Raw genomic sequence first — 23,192 nt, 5'->3', positions numbered from 1 at the left:
AATCTTGTCTTAAAGTTGGATTCTCTTCATCTGTGGTTTTGGAGGAACTGTTTCAAACTTCAAATTTACTCATGTTGCTGTTTTTAGAGCTAGCTTTGAAAGTCTGCAAATTTTCAGTGCTTCCAGTATGGGATAATATATAGAGGTGTAGGTATTGCTCTTCTGATCTGAGCTCTGATGGTTACTCAGGAAGTGTTCCTATTCTTTTATACCCACAAGCAATAGTACTTTCCTAGGCCTTGAGATAATGGGTAAGGATCCTGACTTCCCAGAGCAACAAATGATAGTATTTGGGTTTTTTTGCATTAAAATTGTGACCATTTCTAGTCTAAGACTTCATATGCTTAACACTATCATGAATATCTCCAAAACACACAAATGGTAGTCTTACCACGTATACTTTAAGCTGGCTAAAATTTCAGTGTCACAGACTTTTCTGCTGATCTCCTAAGTTGCATTGGGCAATAATTTTTTTTTCTAGTCTTTTTGTTGGCTCTGCTATTCCAAACTAATTTAAGATGTTATTTTAAAGTTTTTGGAGGGATATACTAGGAGATTTTGGATGATTTCCTCCCTTTAATCTGCTATCTTGGTTCTGTCTCAAACTATAATCTAAATCAGGTATATGAGAAATAGTGGTTTTCTAAAGAACTCACAAAATACTCATAGTATATACTGATAATGTTGATAAACAACAAATTAAAACAAAATTCAGGAGTTGAATAAAAATTATTATATGTTATTTATATATATAATATAATATATGTATGTGTGTATATATATAGTGTGTGTGTATCTATATATAAAATATTCTCACATTATATATGTATTGATTACCACATAAATCAATTTTTACACAATGAGAATTACAAGAACATGGAGAAAGGAGGGAGGAAAAGAAACAAGAAGAGAACCAAGTCCTAGTGGAGGGAAGGGGTCAGAATTAGGAGACAGGGCTAAGGATAGGGGGAAGTATGAGAATAGAGAAGGGAAAGAAGGAGAAGGCACATAGAGAGCCAAAAAAAACTAAATAGAGACAAGTCCAGAGCCATGAGGAAAAATATAATGGTGCAGACACATGGAGCCTAGACAAAAAAATAGATGAGAAAAGATAGGTGACACAGGAAGCCTAGGGAAAGACATCTGGTATCTGAGCATGAATGAAAGACAGAGAGGTAGGGCAGATAGGCAGCCCAGAGAATTTTCAGAAGCAGAGATCCTGGCTGTAGTGAAATCACTTCAGTTCTTCTACTTTCATTCAGAAGGTTTTCTTCCCTTTATTTCTGTGTGTGAGAAGAAAGTGTGGTAGACTGCAGAGTACTGATAAGTAGGAGAGAAGTGGACAGAGAGAGTGTTGTAATGTATAGCAAAGTTAACACAAAAGCTTTTTGTTTGGGAATGCAAATTGCTTTCTGAATTCTTTACATAAAATTGAATTTGCATAATGTAAATTTACATACACTAAATCTGTCTCTCTGACTCTATCTGTGTCTCTCTCTGACTCTCTTTCTCTCTTTTTTTCTCTTATTGCATGAATGTATTTTTGTGCCAATGTCTTAGGAATCTGATACTTAAATTTCTTTTTTTTAAAGCTTTTTTATTTAAAAAACATATACATAGGTAATTTTTCAACATTGACTCTTGCAAAGCCTGATGTTCCAAATTATCCCTTCTTTCCCCTATTCCCTCACCTACTTGGCAGGTAGTCCAATACATGTTAAATATATTAAAATATATGTTAAATCCAATATATGTATACATATTTATACACTTATCTGTCTGCACAAGAAAAATTGGATCAAGTAGGGGGAAAAAGCCAGGGAAAAAAAACAAAAGGCAAGTAAACAACAACAGAAAGTGCAAGAATGTTATGTTGTGGTACACGCAGCTTTTTTATCTCTTTGGGTATACATGGCTCTCTCCATCAATGAAAAATTGGAATTGTTTGAATCATCTCATTGTTGAAGAAAACTGTATCCATCAGAATTGATCATCTTATAGTCTTGTTGTTGCTGTGTATAATGATCTCCTTGTTCTGCTCATTTCATTTAGCATCAATTCATATAAGTCTCTCCACGAGTCTCTGAAATCACACTTCTGGTCATTTCTTACAGAACTATAATATTCCATGACATTCATATGACATAATTTATTCAGCAATTCTCCAAAGGATTAGCATTCATTCAGTTTCCAGTTTCTTGCCACTACAAAAAGGACTACTACAAACATTTTTTGTACATGTGGGTCCCTTTCCCTCCTTTGAGATCTATTTGGGATATAAGTTTAGTAGCAATACTGCTGGGGCAAAGGGTATGCACAGTTTGATAACTTTTTGAGCATAGTTCCACATTGCTCTCCAGAGGGGTTGGATCTGCCCCCAGTTCTACCAACAATGTATCAGTGTCCCAGTTTTCTCACACCCCCTCCAAAATTTGTCATTATCTTTTCCTGACATTTTATCCAATCTGAGAGGTGGATAGTGTTATTTCAGAGTTGTCTGCATTTGCATTTCTCTGACCAATAGTGATTTGGAGTACCTTTTCATATAACCAGAAAGAGTTTCAATTTCATCATCTGAAAACTGTCTGATCATATCCTTTGATCCTTTATCAATCGGAGAATGGCTTGAACTCTTATAAATTTGTGTTAATTCCCTATGTATTTAAGAAATGAACCTTTATCAGAATCTTTGAATATAAAGATTTTCTCCAGTTTATTGCTTTCCTTCTAATCTTGTCGGCATTAGTTTTGTTTGTACAAAAATGTTTTAATTTAATATAATTAAAATTGTTGATTTTGTGAACAATAATGATTTCAAATTCCTTCCTCCTCTATGGATCTGAGAGGTAAACTACACTATATTCTTCTAATTTGTTTCTAGTGTCATTCTTTCTGTCTGAATCATGAAACCATTTTGACCTTTTCTTGGTATATGGTATTAGATGTGGCGCAATGCCTAGTTTCTGCCATACTAGTTTCCAATTTTCTCAGCAATTTTTGTCAAATGGTGAATTCTTATCCCAAAAGCTGGGATCTTTTGGGTTGTCAAACACTAGATTGCTATAGTTATTGACTATTTTGTCAATAACTATAATATTTATATTATAATCATATATATTTTATACAATATATCATAACATATGTTATGTTACATATTATACATAATATATAATATTATAATAATAACTAGCCTATTCCACTGACCTTGACAGTCATTTTAAATGAAATTTCTCTTTGTATCTCTTGCTGCTGGATTTTGTTAATGATGTATAAAAATGCTAATGATTTATGTGGACTTATTTTGTACCCTGTAACTTTTTTAAAATTGTGGATTATTTATAATAGTTTTTTAGTTGATTCTCTAGTGTTCTCCAAGTATATCATCATTTCATCTGCAAAAAGTGATAATTTGGTTTCCTCATTACCTACTCTAATTCCTTTGATCTCTTTTTTTTCTATTATTGACAAAGCTAGCATTTCTTATACAATATTGAATAGTAATGGTGATAGTGGGAAACCTTGTTTAACTCCTGATTTTATTTGGAATGGTTCCAGTTTATCCTATTTTATATAAATATTTAAGGAAAAGTCCATTTTTTTCCTATATTTTCTATTGTTTTTAAATAGGAAAGGATGTTGGATTTTAGCAAATGCTTTTTCTGCATTTATTGAGATCATCATATGGTTTTTGTTAATTTGGTTATTGGAAAAGACAATTATGTTAATAGTCCTAATATTAAAGCAGCCTTGCATTTCTGGCATAAATCCTACTTGGTCATGGTGTATAATCTTGGGGATGATTTTCTATAATGTCTTTGCTAATATTTTATTTAAGATTTTTGCATCTATATTAATTAGGGAGATTGGTCTATAATTTTCTTTCTCTGTTTTCATCCTACCTGGTTTAGATACCAGCACATATCTGTATCATAAAAGGAATTAGGTAAGAGTCCTTCTTTCCTTATTTTTTTCAAATAGTCTATATAGTATTAGAGTTAATTGCTCTTTAAATGTTTGGTATAATTCACATGTGAGTCCATCTGGCCCTGGAGATTTTTCCTTACAGAGTTGATTAATAGCTTATTCTATTTCTTTTTCTAAAATGGGACTATTTAAGTAATTAATTTCCTCTTCTGTTAATCTGGGCAATCTATATTTTGTAAGTATTCCTCCATTTCACTAAGTTTATCAAATTTATTACTCTAGTTTCCTCTTCATTGGTGGATAGTTATCTCTTTTCCTTTTTGAGACTAACAATTTGACTTTCCTCTTTCTTTTTTCTAATCAAATTAACTAAAGGTTTATATCTATTTTGTTGCTTTTTCATAAAACAGACTCTTAGTTTTATTTATTAATTTAATAGTTTTTTTTTTACTTTCTTTTTTCTTTTTTTTAAATTAAAACATTTTATTTACAAAGCATTTGCATAAGTAATATTACCAACATTGACTCTTGCAAAATCTTTTGTTCCAAATTTTCCCCTCCTTCCCTCACCCCCTCCTCTAACTGGCAAGTAGTCCAATACATGATAAGTATGTTGAAATACATGTTAGATCCAATATATGTAAACGTATTTATGATCTTGTTGCACAAGAAACCTCAAGTCAAGAATGAAGAAAAACAAAAACTGAAAAAGAAAACAAAATGCAAGCAAATAACAACAGAAAGAGTGAGAATGTATGTTGTTTTCCATACTCAGTTCTCATAGTCCTCTCTGTGGGTGTAGATGGCTCCCTTTGTCACTGAACAAGTCGAACTAGTTTAAATCATCTCATTGTTGAAGAATACCACGTCCATCAGAACTGATCATCATATATTCTTCTTATTGCCATGTATTATTATCTCCTAGTTCTGCTCATTTAATGTTGCATTAGTTCGTGTAGGTCTTTCCAAGCTTCTCTGAAATCATCCTGCTGGTCGTTTCTTACAGAACAATAGTATTACATAGCATTCATATACCATAATTTATTCATCCATTCTCCAATTGATGGGCATCCACTCAGTTTCCAGTTTTTTGCCACTACAAAGATGGCTACCACAAATATTTTTGTACATGTGGGTCCCGTTTCTTCCTTTAAGATCTCTTTGGGATATAATCCCAGTAGAAATATTACTGGATCTAAGTGTATACACAGTTTGATAACTTTTTGACCCTAGTTCCAAATTGCTCTCCAGCCTGGCTGGATCTGTTCACAGTTTCACCAATAATATATCAGTGTTCCAGTTTCCCCACATCCCCTCCAACATTTGTCATTATCTTTTCCTGTCATCTTAGCCAATCTGACACATTTGTAGTGATATTTCAGAGCTGACTTAGTTTGCATTTCTCTGATCAAGAGTAATTTGGAGCACCTTTTTATATGGCTACAATTTCTTCATCTGAAAATTGTCTGTTCATATTCTTTGACTATTTATCAGTTGGAGAATGATTTGAACTATTATAAATTGGAGTCAATTCTCTATATATTTTAGAAAAGAAGCTTTTTTCAGATCCTTTATATGTAAAAATATTTTCCCAGTTTATTGCTTCCCTTATATTTTTGTCTGCATTAGTTTTTCCTGTACAAAAACTTTTTAACTTAATATATTTGAAATTATCTATTTTATGAAAAATAATGACATCTATTTCTTCTTTGGTCACAAATTCCTTTTTCTTTCACAAATCTGAAAGTTAAACTATCCTATGTTCTTCTAATTTGTTTATAGTATCATTTTTTATGTCTATATCATGAACCCATTTTGACCTTATCTTGGTATATGGTGTTAGATGTGGGTCTAGCCTACTTTCTGCCATACTGCTTTCCAGTTTTCCCAGCAGTTTTTGTCAAACACTGAATTCTTATCCCAAAAGTAGGGCCTTTGGGTTTGTCAAATACTAGATTGTTATAACTGTTGGTTATTTTGTTCTGTGAATCTAAACTATTCCAATAATCAACAGTCACCTTCATTTGATTCATTAATTCTTTTGAAACTCTTGCCCTTTTTTTCTTCCAGATGAATTTTGTTGTTATTTTTTCTTGGTCAGTAACATAGCTCATTGGAAATTTGATTGGTATAGCATTAAATAAATAGATTAGTTTAGGGAATATTGTCATCTTTTTTTATATTCACTCGACCTATCCATGAGCACTTGATATTTTTCCAAGTGTTTAAATCTGACTTTATTTGTGTGGAAAGTGTTTTGTAGTTTGGCTTATATAGTTACTGACTTTCTCTTGGCAAAAAAATTTCGAAATTTACATTATCAACAGTTTTTTTTTTCAAGTTGGATTTCTTTTTGCATCTCTTGATATTATATTTTGTTAGTAATGTATAAGAATGCTGATGATTTATGTGGATATATTTTGTATCCTGCAACTTTACTAAAGTTGTGGATTATTTCCAAAAGTTTTTTAGTAGAATCTCTGGGGTTCTCTAAGTATACCATCATTTTATCTGCAAAGAGTTATAATTTGGTTTCCTCATTACCTACTCTAATTACTTAAATCTCTTTCTCAACATTTATTGCCAATGCTAGCATTTCTAACACAATATTGAATAATAATGGTGATAGTGGACAGCCTTGTTTCATCCCTGATCTTATTGGGAATAGTTCTAGTTTATCACCATGGCATATAATGCTTGCAGATGATTTTAAATAGATGCTACTGACTATTTTAAAGAAAAGTCCATTTATTCCTGTACTCTCTAGTGTTTTTAATAGGAATGGGTGTTGGATTTTATCAAATGTTTTTTTTCTGCATCTATTGAGATAATCATATGATTTTTGTTAATTTGGTTATTGATATAGTCAGTTATGATAATAGTTTTTCTAATATTGAACCAGTCCTGAATTCCTGGTATAAATCCTATTTGGTCATGGTGCATGATTCTGTGGATAATTTTCTGGTTTGCTAATATTGTATTTAAGATTTTTGCATCAATATTCATTAGGGTAATTGGTCTATAATTTTCTTTCTCTGTTTTCATCCTACCTAGTTTAGTATCAGTACCATGTCTGTGTCATAAGAGAAATTTGGTAGGAGTCTTTCATTCTCTATTTTTTCAAATAGTTTATATAATATTGGAATTAATTGTTCTTTAAAAGTTTGGTAGAATTCACCATCTAGCCCTGGGGATTTTTTCATAGTGAGTTGATTAATAGCTTGTTCTGTTTCTTTTTCTAAAATGGGACTATTTAAGTAATTTTTTTCCTCTTCTGTCTGGGAAATCTATATTTTTGTAGGTATCCTTCTTTCACTTAAGTTGTCAAATTTGTTGGCATAAAGTTGGGCAAAGTAACTTAATAATGGCTCTAGTTTCCTCTTTATTAGTGAATAATTCTCCCTTTTCATTTTTGAGACTAACAATTTGATTTTCCTCTTTCTTTTTTCTAGTCAAATTAACCAAAGATTATCTATTTGTTGTTGTTGTTTTTTATTTTTATAAAACCATTTTTTTTTTTTAGTTTCAATTGTATTAATCTCTCCTCTTATTCATAGAATTTCAAGTTTGATACTTGATTGGGGTTTTTTAGTTTGTTCTTTTTCTGTTTTTTTTTTTTAACTAGTTTTTTTTAACTAGTTTTTAACTAGTTTTTCATTGCAAGCACAATTTATTTAATTTCTCTTTCTGTACTTTATACAAGTAAGCATCTAGAGATATAAAATTTCCTCTTATTACCACTTTGGCCACATTCCACAAATTATGGTATGTTGTCACATTTTTGCCATTCTCTTGGATGAAATTATTGATTGTTGTAGAGGGCTGAAACTCTCACAAGGTATGCTTGAATCAGACAACTGAGCACTTAAGGCTAATTACTTATTCAATGTGAGACAAATCTATTAGCATATATTTGAATAAATGGCTCTTCTCACCCCTGTTACTTGCTGACTGTTTGGTGTTAAGCTAATTGTAGGCAAGGATTAGCGGGTGGAGGGAGAGAGGCAGAGGCACTTGACTGCAGGACAAGGAAAGGAGAGGCTGGTTAGTCTGGACTCAAGAATCCAGGATTTTGCTTGCCTGCCTCCTTCACCTCTCCCTTTAAAGACCAAGGACTTTAATTTATCCTGACTCTGTCTGACCCTGAGGCCCTGCAGGGAGTGAGCCTGTATATACTCCACATTTGGCATCCAGTGTGTGGACCAAGGACCCTAATTTCACTGAAGAAGACCCTGTGACCAGGAAATAAGGTGAGTATTTTAATTGATAAACAGGGAACTTACTTTGTTAAGAGCTAAACTACTAATTCTCATTTTCTAGCTGAAATTGGGCAGATATTAGGAAAAGATTCTCCTCCACCCCCATCCCATGGGAGCTCTATAAAAAGCATACTTAGGTTGTTAAAGAGGCAAGGTTTGCTTATAACTTGGGAGCAGATTGGTGGACTCTTGTATACATTAGAATGCATGTCCCCTTGATTCTTCAAGGAAGAAGAAATAGAGGCAGATAATTGGAAACTTGATCAAATATGTGAATATTATAATGATAAAGATGCTGATTCAATTTCTAAGGAAACATTCTATATATACAACATAATGCAATTGGCCTTAAAGAATCCCACAAGCTCTAGAAAAAAGAAAAGTTTTAAAAACAGCCAGATGAGGAAGTGTAAGGAGAAAGAAGAGACTAGAGAGGGTAATGGAAATATCACCAGAGGGCATGAGGAATTAAATGAACTTGAAGGGCATACTGATTCTCACTCTCACAGTTCACCTTCAATTCCACCTACACCCACCCCCATCAACTTCACCTTCTTGGGTGGATGGAGGAGGAGGAATGGGAGAAGCAGTGATATCACCAGCACCTCTCCCCCCAGCAATCATCCCTTCCTATGATTCAATTGCAAAAGATACTACTTAGAGCCTAAAAGGAAGGGAAGAAAACATCTGATTTGAAAATGGAAATGTATCCTGTGATTGAACAGTTTAACTCTTCAGGTCAAGAAAGGAGAATATACACTCCTTTTAATCTAGAAATTATCAAAGACATGAAAAAGCCTTATACTCTTTTTGGGGCAACATCATTTTATGTTAAAATGTTATTACAGAATTTGACTTATGAAATTTTAACCCTTAGTGACTGGAAATCTATAGCAAGGCCATGCTTAGTACCTGGACAAAACTTGTTGTGACTCTCTCAATATAGTGAACTCTGTAGGATACAAGACCAATGAAAGAGGCAAACTGGAGTTAATACTACAATTACCTGTGACCAACTAACAGGTGTAGGTTCTTACACAGACACTTCAGCACAGATTAATTACCCCATAGCAGCATATAATCAAATTGCTTCTGCTGCTTTCAAAGCATGGGGCTTTATCCCAGGTAAACAAGACAGAGGAGAAGCCTTCACGAAAATAACACAAGAGCCAAATGAACCTTTGCTGATTTTGTGGGATGTCTGCAGACAGCTGTCATATGAACTATTGGTGAAAATGCAGCAACAGACATTATTATAAGTCAACTTGCTAAAGAAAATGCTAATGAGGTTTGTAAAAGAATCATACTAGGTCTACGCAAGGATGCTCTTTTAGAGGAGATCATAAGATGCTGTTCCACAGTCTTCACAAATATCTTTTTATACCCAGGCTATGATGCAGACTTCCAGGATCTGAACATGGGAAGACAGGGTCCCTTTTGGCAAGGGATTTCCAGAGAGACTTGTCAACGCATTCAATGTGGTAAAGTAGGACATCTAAAAGCTCATTGTGGCATAGAGACAGAGTGAGAAAACTGGGGTTGGAGAACAAGACCCAAAACCCCATGTCCAAAATGCAACAGAGACTTCTATTGGGTATCAGAATGTAGACTGATTCAGGGAAATGGATGGAGGGCCCTAGTCTAGAGCCCAAAACAACAACAAAAAAAAAGTGCTTGGGGCATGATGGCAGTTGATGCAACACCCAGAGAGTGTTTAAAAGTTTAGTACTAAGATTGGACCAATCAGCCAGGAAGCAACCTGATGGAAGAAAGGGATTACAACTGGGGAAAATAGAGTTGTATGCAGCTGGGACTATTGAGATACCTCCTGGAGAAGTGAAATCTGTTCATCTCCAGTCTATGGATCCCTTACCTCCAGGCACAGTAGGCTTGAATACTTACAAAACAGATATGGGAAACTGGAGAATGTGAAGATAATATCCCAGTCACTAATACAGATAGACAATGTGTGATTTATCAACTAGAAGAAGTAGTAGCATCAGGTTTACTGATATAGACTCCTAATAGGCAATCTGGTGATAGTTGCCCAGATTCTGACTCCAAGCAACAGAATCCAGGAATATTCTGGATTGCAGCAGTTATAGCTGATCAACCTGTGCTCACTACCTATATGAAGGCATACCATTAGAAGGACTGGTAGATACAAGTGCAGATTGTACATTCAATAGAGGTGCCAACTGGCCCAATCACCAGCCAAAGATTAAGGCAGACACCTATATGTCTGGCGTAGGAGAATCAATAGAAGCTGAAGTTAGTGCTACCCCTTGAGATGGACATTTGAATTTGAAACAGGAATGTTTCCTTCTTTTATAGTTGAAAAAATCCCCATCAATCTATTGGGGAAGAGACATTTTACAACTTTTAGGATTACAAATTAGTACTTTGTGTTTTTTTGGCAGGGCTGCTGTTGAAGGACTGCCAATACTCTCACCTCTTCCTATTCAATGGAAACCGATACATCAGTGTAGATAGAACAGTGGGCTAGTGATAAAATTCAGGCCTTATTAGATATAGTACTGAAGCAACTTGACCAAGGACACTTACAACCTTCTCAAAGTCCTTGGAATTCCTGGCTATTTGTTGTAAGAAAGAAATCTGGAAAATGGAGGATGTTGACTGAGTTAAGAAAAGTAAATAAACAGATGGAAAGTATGGGAACTCTTCAGTCTGGACTTCCATCTCCTACTTAATTGCCTAGAGAATGGCCTCTTTGGATCATAGATATTAAGGACTGTTTCTATTCTATCCCTCTGGATAAGGAGGATATGAAAAGATTTGCCTTTTCAGTGCCCAGTGTTAACTTAGGCAAGCCTTATAAAAGATATGAATGGACAGTCTTGCCACAGATAATGAAAAATAGCCCTACTATGTGTCAAAGGCATATTGCTGCTCTTACTCCAGTAAGAAAATCATTTTCAAAAGCAATGTTATTGCATTACATGGATGATATATTGAGATGTGCACCTGAGGAGCAAATGTTAGAAGCCTGTCTACAAAAGACCATAGAAACACTAAGGAACTACAAATTGCATATAGCTCCAGAAAAAATTCAAAGATGTGCTTCTGTTCAATATTTAGGATATGAAGTATATCCTAAGATGCTTACAATACAAAATCTTTCCTTAAGAACAGAGAAGCTAAACACCTTAAATGACTTTCAGGAATTGATAGGAGATATTCATTGGATGTGTCCAATCTTAGCCTAGAATACGTATCAAGTGCAACCATTTTAAGGGGAGACAGTGCTTTAAACTCACTGCGTCAGCTTACAAAAGAAACTCAAAAGGCTTTGAGAGAAGTTGAACTGGCTTTATCCAATGTGAGTTCCTTGGAAATATTAGTTTTTGCTACACAAGAGGTATCCACAGCAGTCCTTACTCAAGGAGACAGTGTGATTGAGTGGGTGAACCTCCCAGTACAACCAGAACAAAGCCTTACTCCTTACCCAGTGGCTAGGATTTTATTAAAGGCCATTAAGCAAGCAGTACAATTATCTGGGATAAGACATGACAGGATATGCACATTTTATATCAATGCACAAATTAATATATGTTATGAAACTATCCCAGAGTGGCAAATTTTATTGGCTATGGCTCCAAATCGACAGAGAGAAACTGAGTAGATCCTTGAAACAAAGGAGAAGACCCAAGAAACATCGGGTGGTTCCATTGTTGATTGTGCCCACTACAAAAAGGGCATGGCAGCTATGGCAATTGACTCATGATCCATGGACATCAAAAATTGTTAATGAGACTGATACAGGACTTCAAAACCCTCAGGAATCATTGGAATCCCTAAGACATGATAAGATTACTATAGGACTTGATAACATTCAGGAATTATTGGATTCCCTAACACAAAAAAAGATTGTTACAGGACTTCAAAAACTTGCAGGGATCATTGGATTCCCTGACACGTGAAGTAGTGGACAATAGATTGGTTTTGGAGTATCTCTTGGCTTCTGAAGGAGTTGTCTGTGTGATTGTTATTTATATACCTTCCTTCTAGGACTTCTGGAAATCTATTACAATACCATATTGATTCATATTGTTTGGTGTATCACTACTTACATATACAATCCATGTGTGTTACACCCCATTGGGTCTGCACTGACTGTGGTGAGAGTCATCACTGCTAGCCTGTGCTTTATTGCTATGTACTTATGTAATACCTCCCATGATGATGGGTTTGTGTATATCTGTTTCTAGTAAGACCCTTCAGCCCAGAAACCCGCTAACAATATCTGGCTTGACTCCTAGCTTCCCTTTGTTGTTTTTCATATCCTTTTCTGAGAAGTCAGGGAGAATATGAATACTTCCTTTTGGGGGTTCTCACCTCCCTGAGAAGTCAGGGAGGGAGTGCTCACCTGTGTTCTAAAACAAAAGAAAGCAGAAGATGTAGAGGGCTGAGACTCCAAAAAGTTATGCTTGAATCAGATAATCAAGCACTTAAAGCTAATTACCTATCTGATGTGAGACAATAACTCTATTAGCATATATTTGGATAAATGGCTCTTGTCATCCCTGTAGCTTGCTGAATGTTTGGTGTTAAGATAATTGTAAGCAAGTATTAGAGGTCTGAGAGAGAGAGAAAGAGAGAGAGAGAGAAAGAGAAAGAGAGAGAGAGAGAGAGAGAGAGACAGAGAGACAGAGAGAGACAGAGGCTCTTGGGTGCAGGAAGAGGAGAAGAGAGGCTGGTAATTCTGTTCTCCAAAATCCAGTATTTTGCTTGTCTGCCTCCTTCACCTCTCCCCTTAAAGACCAAGGACTTTAATTTATCCTGATGCTTGCTGACCCTGAGGCCGTCCAGCAGGTGAGCCTATGTTCCATAGATTGTGTCTATGATTTTCTTTTTCACCCATTCATTCTTGATATTATTTCATTTCCAATTTCTTTTTGGGCTATTTTCCCCTGGCACTTTATTGAATGTAATTTTTATTGCATCATGATCTGAAAAAAAAGCATCTACTATTTTTGATTTTCTGCATTAGATTGTGTGGTACACAGAGATTGTACCACACTGGGAATCTGAGTTGTCTACAGGTGTTTGTGCTCAGCCTTGTGCTTGGCTGCTCCCTTCTACTTCCAATTTTAATAGACCTTTTCTGGCAATCTTCAAAATTATCTTCTGCTGATTTTTTTTTGCACTCCCACTATTTGTGGGTTCTGCCTGTCCAGAGCTAATTCAGAGGCTGGATTTTCTAATTAGTCTAAGAGTTGTAAACAAGGTCAGAAAGAAATGTGTGTTGTCTCTGCCATCTTGGCTCCACCCCTAGACTTCCTAGTTTTTTTTTTTTTTTTTTTTTTTTAACTTTAAATTTTATTAATCTCTCCTTTTATTTTTATATTGTCAAGTTTGGTATTTGATTGGGGGTTTTCAATTTGATCTGTTTCTAGTGTTATTAGTTGCAAACCCAATTCATTGATCCTTTCTTTCTCTATTTTATGCAAGTAAGCATCTAGAGATATACAATTTCCCCTTATTGTTGCCTTGCCTGCATCCCACAAATTTGGTTATTTTGTCTCATTATTGTCATTCTCTTGGATGAAATTTTTTATTGTGTCTATGATTTATTGTTTCACCCATTCATTCTTTAGGATGAAATTATTTAGTTTACAATTATTTTTGATCTATTTTCTCCTGGCTTTTTATTGAATATAATTTTTATTTCATTGTTGGTCTGAAAAAATGCATTTGCTATTTTTGCCTTTCCTCATTTGAGTTTGAGGTCTTTATGTCCTAATATATGGTCAATTTTTGTATAGGTTCCATAAACTGCCAAGAAGAAAGTGTACTCATTTCTGTCTCTATTCAATTTTCTCCAAAAAATTATCATACATAACTTTTCTAGTCTATTTACCTTTTATTCCATTTCACAAATTCAGTTTTTAAGGAGTTATTTTCTTTTTCTATTTCACAGATTTTGCTTTTCTAGGAGTTTTTTATTTATTTATTTAATCAAATCTGTCTTTTAATGAATTATATGCCTTTTCCACACCTCCTTGCAAAGTTTTCATTTCCTTTCCTCATTTTTTTTCCTATCTCTATTTTAAGATCCTTAAATTTCTTTTAGAAGAGCCTTGTGTGATGGGGACCAGTTTATATCACCTTTTGGGGCTTTGTCTGGACACAATCTACTTTTATTCTCCTGGAGTTTGAAATCTGTTCTTCTTTTTCCCTATAAAAACACTTTATGGTTAGAGGTCTTTTTGCTTTTTTTTCCCAAAAAGTTGAGATTTGCTTTTAGGCAAGGGGGGTTGAGCAAGCTTCCTCTATAAGCAGCAGTGGCAGAACTGGGTAAGTACTGAATAATTTCTGGAGCTGGTGGGTATGGCCAGGTTTCATGAAATTCTGAACTTTTGGGGTTCCCTATTTACCTTTTGTGTTTTTGTTGAAAGTTTTATAACTTCTCTGATGATCTACTGACTAGCAGCTAGGGCAGAGTAGCCAACACTGCTATAGATTCCTCCTTGTAGATTCACCACTGTGCAGAAGTCCCACAGCCCCAGGACACTGCTCTCTCTGAGCTGGCACCTATGCTCAGTCTGCTTGTGCTTGGCCTGTCTTCCTTCATGCCCAATTGAAACAATCTTTTCTGGTGATCTTTGAAATTATCTTCTGATGGTAATTTGTTGCACTCCCAATATTCATGGATTCTGCCAGCCCAGAACTAATTCAGAGGCTGGATTTGCTAATTAGTCTGAGAGTTGTAGGAAAAGGTTCAGAAAGAAATGTGTCCTCTCTGCCATCTTGGCTCCACACACCTTAAATCTCATAAGAACATAAAGTAGTTTTCATGACAGGGATGATGAGAAATTTTTATTTTATCCAGGAGGTATGTTATCTAAACAACTTCCCATTATACTTCTGCCAGTAGTCTTCTGTCATTTCTAATGAAGAAACTCTCTTGGACATCATTTAGTGGATAATCATTCATCTGCTACTCTTTTAAATTTCTGTTACTCAGAAAATTACTTTTAATCTTAAAGATATCTATCTTGTGGTTTATCTAGAGATACTTATGTAGGAAAGGAAACATGAATCAAAAAAGTCAACTAAAGTTTTAGGCATTGGAATTTCACAAGTTTTCAGTAAGTGCCAAATGGGCATAGTTCCTATAATGCTGTAGACTGCATAAAGTTGAATATTTCCCCAATTCTCATTGAAAGATGCAGAGTTAAAGATGCCAATTGAAGGTAAGGGATAAATGAGCTAGCAACTTTCTCCATTTAATTGAAGTAACTCCTCATTTACCACCACTATTATAGAGCAAGGAATGACTAAGATATAAGGGAGATTTTTTTTTTTTTAATTTCATACCAAACAAGTTCTTTCAGCTCTGCACCACATTGTTAGAAGTAGAAATAGAATTTTTGATTTCCAAAATGTCCATATACAAAGTCAGTATGTGTGTTTAGGCAGAACCAGGAAGAGGAATCCTGAGTATGCTTTATGTAATGATTCTTATTTTACTTAGGGAGAAAGATATTGACTCCCAGATCTTCAGTTGTTTCTTGATAACAAATAACAAAGGTCTCCAGTAACTTTAGGCAAATCACATAATGATCCTAAATTTCCTCATATAAATAATGAGTAAGTAGACGATGACCTCTAAGATCCTTTGCAAATTTAAATCCATGATCTTTTGATATTATACTGTGAACCCACTGATGTGATATTCTTTCCTGGCATAGCACACACAAACACATTCACAGTAAAGCTGAAAAAAAATGCCTTTTACATACATATCTTTCTTTCTAAAAGTAAATTCCCATCAAAGAAATAGAGGAGTATAATGTTCAAATAACAGATACCTTGGCCAAAGAAACAAGCAGCTAGAGATAGAGAGAATATTTCAGGAATAGAGGCTACAAGACCAATAATATTTTTAATTTATTTTGAATTGTTGTATTTTCTCCTTTTTCATTATTAATCTTTTTAAAAAACAATTACATTTCTTAATGGCTTGTTAATTTTGTATTGTTGAGAAAATAGTTCCCAGTCTTATTTATCAAGTCAATTAGACCACAATTTTCTCTCTTGTTTATTTCTGTTCTTAACTTTAATATCATCCTCTTTTGTAATAATATCAAAAAGAAAAAAATGCTCTATTACATTATTGTTTGGTTCCTGATTTGTTTCTTTAGCTGTAAGGTTAATTCAGTTAAATCAATTAGTTTGATGTTATTACTATTAATGCTCAGTGATACACATGTATCTATATCACCTGCTTCTCATGTCTTTGAAATATCATTATTTGTGCTTTTTTCTGTACCTTTCCTTATCCCAATGACTATTGACTATAAGTATCAATGTTTCCTTTTTTTAAATTTTAATTTAATTTTATTTAATAATAACTTTGTATTGACAGAATCCGTGCCAGGGTAATTTTTTACAACATTATCCCTTGCACTCGCTTATGTTTTATTTTTTCCCCTCCCTCCCTCCACCCCTCCACCAAGATGGCAAGCAGTCCTATATATGTTAAATATGTTGCAGTATATCCTAGATACAATACATATTTGCAGAACCGAACAGTTCTCCTGTTGCACAGGGAGAATTGGATTCAGAAGGTAAAAATAACTCGGGAAGAAAATCAAAAATGCAAATAGTTCACATTCGTTTCCCAGTGTTCCTTCTTTGGGTGTAGCTGTTTCTGTCCATCATTTATCCATTGAAACTCAGGTCTCTTTGTCATAGAAATCCACTTCCATCAGAATACATCCTCATACAATATCGTTGTCGAAGTGTATAATGATCTCCTGGTTCTGCTCATCTCACTTAGCATCAGTCCATGTAGGTCTCTCCAAGCCTCTCTGTATTCATCCTGCTGGTCATTCCTTACAAAGCAATAATATTCCATAACATTCATATACCACAATTTACCCAGCCATTCTCCAATTGATGAGCATCCATTCATTTTCCAGTTTCTAGCCACTACAAACAGGGCTGCTACAAACATTTTGGCACATACAGGTCCCTTTCCCTTCTTTAGTATCTCTTTGGGGTATAAGCCCAATAGAAACACTGCTGGATCAAAGGGTATGCACAGTTTGATAACTTTTTGGGCATAATTCCAGATTGCTCTCCAGAATGGCTGGATTCGTTCACAACTCCACCAACAATGCATCAGTGTCCTCGTTTTCCCGCATCGCCTCCAACATTCATCATTATTTTTTCCTGTCATCTTAGCCAATCTGACAGGTGTGTAGTGATATCTCAGAGTTGTCTTAATTTGCATTTCTCTGATCAATAGTGATTTGGAACACTCTTTCATGTGAGTGGTAATAGTTTCAATTTCTTCATCTGAAAATTGTCTGTTCATATCCTTTGACCATTTATCAATTGGAGAATGGCTTGAATTCTTATAAATTTGAGTCAGTTCTCTATATATTTTGGAAATGAGGCCTTTATCAGAACCTTTAATTGTAAAGATGTTTTCCCAGTTTGTTGCTTCCCTACTAATCTTGTTTGCATTCGTTCTGTTTGTACAAAGGCTTTTTAATATGATATAATCAAAATTTTCTATTTTGTGATCGATAATGGTCTCTAGTTCATCTTTGGTCACAAATTTCTTTCTCCTCCACAAGTCTGAGAGATAAACTATCCTATGTTCCTCTAATTTATTTATAATCTCGTTCTTTATGCCTAGGTCATGGACCCATTTTGATCTTATCTTGATATATGGTGTTAAGTGTGGGTCCTTGCCTAATTTCTGCCATACTAATTTCCAGTTATCCCAGCAGTTTTTATCAAATAATGAAATCTTATCCCAAAAGTTAGAATCTTTGGGTTTGTCAAACACTAGATTGCTATAGTTGACTACTCTGTCTTGAGAACCTAACCTTTTCCACTGATCAACTAATCTATTTCTTAGCCAATACCAAATGGTTTTGGTGACTGCTGCTTTATAATATAATTTTAGATCAGGTACAGCTAGACCACCTTCATTTGATTTTTTTTTTTTCATTAATTCCCTTGAGATTCTCGACTTTTTATTGTTCCATATGAATTTTGTTGTTATTTTTTCTAAAACATTAAAATATTTTCTTGGAAGTCTGATTGGTATAGCACTAAATAGATAGATTAGTTTAGGGAGTATTGTCATCTTTATTATATTCGCTCTGCCTATCCAAGAGCACTTAATATTTTTCCAATTATTTAAATCTGACTTTATTTGTATGGAAACTTTTTTGTAATTTTGCTCAAATAATTCCTGACTTTCCTTTGGTAGGTAGATTTCCAAATATTTTATGCTATCAACAGTTATTTTGAATGGAATTTCTCTTTGTATCTCTTGCTCTTGGATTTTGTTGGTGGTGTATAAAAATGCTGAGGATTTATGGGGATTTATTTTGTATCCTGCTACTTTGCTAAAATTATGAATTATTTCTAATAGCTTTTTAGTAGAATCTCTGGGGTTCTCTAGGTATACCATCATATCATCTGCAAAGAGTGATAGTTTGGTTTCCTCATTGCCTACTTTAATTCCTTTAATCTCTTTCTCGACTCTTATTGCAGAGGCTAGTGTTTCTAATACAATATTGAATAATAATGGTGAGAGTGGGCAACCTTGCTTCACTCCAGATCTTACTGGGAAAGGTTCCAGTTTTTCTCCATTGCATATAATGCTTACTGAAGGTTTTAAATATATGCTCCTGACTATTTTAAGGAAAAGTCCTTTTATTCCTATTCTCTCAAGTGTTTTTATTAGGAATGGCTGTTGGATTTTATCAAATGCTTTTTCTGCATCTATTGAGATGATCATATGGTTTTTGTTTGGTTGGTTATTGATATAGTCAATTATGCTAATAGTTTTCCTAATATTGAACCAGCCCTGCATTCCTGGTATAAATCCTACTTGGTCATAGTGTATTATCCTGGGGATGATTTTCTGTAATCTTTTTGCTAATATTTTATTTAAGATTTTAGCATCAATATTCATTAGGGAGATTGGTCTATAATTTTCTTTCTCTGTTTTCAGCCTACCTGGTTTAGGTATCAGTACCATGTCTGTGTCATAAAAGGAGTTTGGTAGGACTCCTTCAATTCCTACTTTTTCAAATAGTTTATTTAGCATTGGAGTTAATTGATCTTTAAATGTTTGATAGAATTCAGATGTAAATCCATCTGGTCCTGGGGATTTTTTTTCTTTGTTTGTTCTATTTCTTTTTCTGAGATGGGAGTGTTTAGGATATTTACTTCTTCCTCTGTTAGTTTAGGCAAGCTATATTTTTGGAGGTATTCTTCTATTTCATTTAAGTTGTCGAATTTATTGGCGTAAAGTTGGGTAAAGCAACTCCTAATTATTGCTCTAATTTCCTCTTCGTTAGTGGTGAGTTCTCCCTTTTCATTTTTATAACTAACAATTTGATTTTCCTCTTTCCTTTTTTTAATCAGATTTACTAAGGGTTTGTCTATTTTGTTGGTTTTTTCATAGAACCAACTCTTAGTTTTATTAATTAGTTCAATAGTTTTTTTTTACTTTCAATTTTATTGATCTCTCCTTTTATTTTTAGAATTTCAAGTTTAGTGTTTGACTGGGGGTTTTTAATTTGTTCCTTTTCTAGCATTTTTAGTTGCAAGCCCAATTCATTGACCTTCTCTTTCTCTATTTTATACAAATAGACCTCTAGAGATATGAAATTTCCCCTTATTACCGCTTTGGCTGCATCTCATACATTTTGGTATGATGTCTCATTATTATCGTTTTCTTGGATGAAGTTATTAATTATGTCTATAATTTGCTGTTGCACCCAATCATTCTTTAGTATGAGATTATTTAGTTTCCAATTCTTTTTTGGTCTACTTTCCCGTGGCTTTTTATTGAATGTAATTTTCAATGCATCGTGGTCTGAAAAGGATGCATTCACTATTTCTGCCTTACTGCATTTGAGTTTGAGGTTTTTATGTCCTAATATATGGTCAATTTTTGTATAAGTTCCATGAACTGCTGAAAAGAAGGTTTACTCCTTTCTGTCCCCATTACATTTTCTCCAGAGATTTATCATATCTAATTTTTCTAGTATTCTATTTATCTCTTTGACTTCTTTCTTATTTATTTTTTGGTTTGATTTATCTAATTCTGAGAGTGCAAGGTTGAGATCTCCCACTATTATAGTTTTACTGTCTATTTCTTCTTGCAGCTCTCAATTTCTCTTTTAAGAATTTAGATGCTACACCACTTGGTGCATATATGTTTAATATAGATACAGCTTCATTATTCATTCTACCCTTTAGCAAGATATAGTGCCCTTCCTTATCTCTTTTGATTAGATCAATTTTTGCTTTAGCTTGATCTGAGATCAGGATGGCTACCCCTGCTTTTTTGACTTCACCTGAAGCATAGTAGATTTTGCTCCAACCTTTTACCTTTAATCTGCATGTATCTCCCCGCTTCAGGTGTGTTTCCTGTAAACAACATATTGTAGGATTCTGGCTTTTAATCCATTCTGCTAACTGTTTCCTCTTTATGGAGGAGTTTACCCCGTTCACATTTATGGTTAAAATGACCATTTCTGTATTACTTGCCATCTTGTTAACCCCGGTTTATGCTTTTCTCCCTTCTTACCCCTTTACCCCCCTTCCCAGTATTAAGCTTGTGAGCACCACTTGCTTCTCACAGCCCTCCCTTTTTTAGTATCCCTCCCCCCCTTAGAGTTCCTCCCCCTATCTTACCCCTTTCCCTCCCAGTTACCATATTCCCTTCTACTTAGCTTATTCCTTCCCTTTTCACTTTTCCCTTCTCACTTTTCAATGAGGTGGGAGAAGTTTCACTATAGATTGAATATGTCTAAAATTTTTCTCTTAAAGCCAATTCTGAAAGCAGTAAAATACTCACTATATTCATCCCTCTCCATTCTTTCTCTCAGATATAATAGGTTTTCTTTGCCTCTTCCTGAAAAGTAGTACCCCCACTTTCCCCTTTTTCTGGTACAATGTCCTTTCCACATCTAGTTTCTAGACCAAGGTATATCTGTATTCTTTATATATCTTTATAGCCAAAATATAGTTCTCAAAATTAATCTTTACCTTTTTAGATTTCTCTTGAGTTCTGTGCTTGTAGATCAAATTTTTTGTTAAGTTCTGGCTTTTTCATCAAAAATAGGTGAAATTCGCTTATTTTGTTGAATGTCCATTTTCTTCCCTGGAAAAAGATGCTCATTCTCGCTGGGTAAGGTTTCAGTCTTTCGGAATATCATATTCCAGGCCCTTCGATCCTTTAATGTGGATGCTGCCAGATCCTGGGTGATCCTTATTGTGGCTCCTCGATACTTGAATTGGGTTTTTCTAGCTGCTTCCAGTATTTTTTCCTTCGTCTGAGGGTTCTGGCATTTGGCCACTATATTCCTTGGTGTTTTGATTTTAGGATCCCTTTCAGTAGGGGATCAATGAATTCTTTCAATGTCTATTTTACCCTCTGTTTCTATGACTTCTGGGTGTTGTGAGCTTTTTCTTCTCAAAATGCAGCCAGGTGATAAAAGTTCAGATCTTTTATTATCTCCAATATAGCCCGGTAAGCTTAGAGGCCTATCTCTCTGCTTGGTTCCAAGAGCTCTCTCCGAATGTTGCCAAATCCAAAGGTCTGGTCCTTCAGCCTCTATCTTTTATGAAGAAAATGTTGTGATCTAGTTCAGATGGATCTGAATGGGTCCCTGTTCGGGTGCCAAAATGTGGTGAGCTTTTTCTTCTCAAAACGCAGCCAGGTGATAAAAGTTCAGATCTTTTATTATCTCCAATATAGCCCGGTTAGCTTAGAGGCCTTTCTCTCTGCTTGGTTCCAAGAGTTCTCTCCAAATGTCGCCAAATCCAAAGGTCTGGTCCTTCAGCCTCTGCCTCTGCTTTCTTCAGCCTCCAGCCAGCTCCACTCTTCATGTCATTCCGGTGAAATCTCGATTTGTAGCTTCTTCACTCTGAAGAACTTCTTCGACTGGCCCATTGGCCTATTTATGCTCCTTCCAGAGAGAGGGATTATGGGTTTTCTCCCATAGTGCTCTCTGGCCCAAAGAGCTTTAAGGGAGGTGTGGACTCCCTTGAAGTTAGAAAGTTTACTTTGTGAAGCTGGCATACTTGTGAACTCCAATGAGTAAAGGTGTGAACACAAGCCTTGTATTAATTAGTTCTACTTATACCTTGTTTCAGGTTCTGGCCAAAATCTTCTTGTAAGATTAGATCAACTCTAATTAGTTAGCAGTTAGTAAGGATTCCAACATCTGGACAGTTCTCTTTGATAATTTCCTGGAAAATAGTGTCCAGGCTCTTTTTTTCATCATACTTTTCTGGGAGTCCGATAATTCTCAGGTTGTCTCTCCTGGATCTGTTTTCCAGGTCTGTTGTCTTCCCCAGAAGGTATTTCACATTCTTTTCCATTGTTTGATTTTTTTGGATTTGCTTGACTGATTCTTCTTGTTTCCTCGAGTCATTCAATTCCATTTGTTCGACCCTGATTTTCAGTGAAGTATTTTCTTCACTCACTTTTTAAAGATCTTTTTCTAATTGTCCAATTGAGTTCTTTTGTTCTGTGGAATTTTTTCCCATTTCGCCAATTTTGTTTTCCAGTTCACCAATCCTATTTTTCAAGGATTTGATTTCTTTATCCACTCTCTCTTTAACTGAGTGGGATGACTTCTCCAGACTCTTTTGCGAAGCCTCCCTCTCCTTTTGCCAAGTCTCCCTCTCCTTTTGCAGAGCCTCCCTCTCCTTTTGCAGAGCCTCCCTCTATTTTTCCCATTTTTCTTCTAGCTCCCTTGTGAGAGCCTTTTTAATTTCCTCCATGGGATTCATCTGTGCTGAGGAACAGATGATCTCCTCCTTTGGGGATTTACCTGGAGACTGTCTGTTTTTAGTCTCCTCAGGATTTGGAGTCTGCTCTTTATCTGTATAGAAGCTGTCAAGGGTTAAAGCCTTTTTCAGTTTCTTGCTCATTCTGTCTAATAATCAAAGACAAATGATCAAAGAAACAGAAGAAAAAACCCTTGAATGGAGGCT

Source organism: Antechinus flavipes, chromosome 1 (genome assembly GCF_016432865.1).
Source record: "Antechinus flavipes isolate AdamAnt ecotype Samford, QLD, Australia chromosome 1, AdamAnt_v2, whole genome shotgun sequence".
In the NCBI taxonomy this organism is placed as follows: domain Eukaryota; kingdom Metazoa; phylum Chordata; class Mammalia; order Dasyuromorphia; family Dasyuridae; genus Antechinus; species Antechinus flavipes.
The sequence above is the reverse complement of the archived record's forward strand: the minus strand, read 5'-3'. Positions refer to the sequence as shown.